The sequence below is a fragment of the Arachis ipaensis genome, chromosome B02, assembly GCF_000816755.2.
Source record: "Arachis ipaensis cultivar K30076 chromosome B02, Araip1.1, whole genome shotgun sequence".
In the NCBI taxonomy this organism is placed as follows: Eukaryota; Viridiplantae; Streptophyta; class Magnoliopsida; order Fabales; family Fabaceae; genus Arachis; species Arachis ipaensis.
Window position 1 is genome coordinate 63725032 of NC_029786.2, and position 1503 is coordinate 63726534.

Genomic DNA, 1503 nt, shown 5'->3' on the forward strand with positions numbered 1-1503 from the left:
GACATTGTTTGAGTGTGATTATTGTATTTGATTTGTCTATCTGAATATCTGTTAATTGCTAATTGTATTACTTGTGATACTTGTTTATTGATTGTGTTTGAATTGCTTTACTTGTGTTTGCTACTACTGAATTAATAATTGGAAACGATTTGGGAATTTAAGATGTTGGGACTAAACAATGAGAATAAATCGATACTATTGAGACTGAGTTTTGATATAAAATTACTGAATTTGCACAATTATGATATTGAGAGGGATGGTGACTTGTATTGGGAAGAACTAAAATTTAGAGATCACTAGTATAGTTGAGATTTAGTCTGTTTATTCTATTTTGATTAGTGGAACTCTAGACTTGAACTTGGTATGTTTGGAGACTAGGATTACCTAACGAGTTCATGTAGTTTTACATAGTCTTCATTTAAACTATTACCCTGTTAGGAACCTTCGGATTCTCACTTTTATGAAAATTATTGATTTTTCAGATAACAAGATGTGACACATCTTGTTGAGAATGCGAAACTCGTTGGTGAAGCGAAGGAGACTTTATTTTTAAAGTTTATCCTATACTTAGCATATTTCTCCACTACTGAACATGTATTTGTATAGTTTTCTCTTATAAGTTTTATTTTAGAAAAAAAGAATGAATTTTGTATCTTCTAATTTGTAACTTTTTAAACTAACATTTTTTTATAAGTTGAGACTAGTACTATTTATGTATCTAATTCAACAAATTAAACATATTATATATAAAATTTAAATTTAATAATAAAATAATAATTTTATATCATATTTTGTGGTTTGGATTAAATTGGTTTGATTTTGAGAAATGAATCTAAAATCTGATTCAATCTATACAGTTTGTAGAAAATAGAATCCTATTCAATGCAAATTAGTGTGATTTTGATCGATTTTCGATTTAATTAGTTTGGAGTAGAGAATTTTGACAAGGAGATATTCTTTTTTCATATTTATTTTTATTGTGTCCATAGAGCCTCTTTCATATGATGCACAATAGATAATATAGGTATAATGTGCAGTTTGGATAAAAAGCTTAATTAAGCTCTTTTTGAAAAAATAACTTAAACAATAAATGATTATATTAAAAGTAGCTTATTAAAATAAGTTATTTTGTATTTGGATTTTTAGTTCTAAAAGTACTTATTTTATAGAAATGCGATGAAAAGTAGTAATATTATGAGAGAAGTCATTTTTTTTAAACTTCTCTATAAGCTCCTAAATAACTTCTTAAAAAGCTACAATTTGATTTTAAAAATTGCACAAAACATTAATACTATTACTTTTCATAAGTTAAAAGATCAAAAAAATTATTTTTAAAAATTTTCAAACGGATCCTAAGCGAAATAAGAATAACCCACTTACCTAATTAAATCTAATCTAATATAATTATATTGGGTAATGTATCTAATGGATAATCTATTCTAATATGATAAATCCTCATTATACCCAACCTTAATTAGTTTGAGTATTAGAGTTGAGAGTACG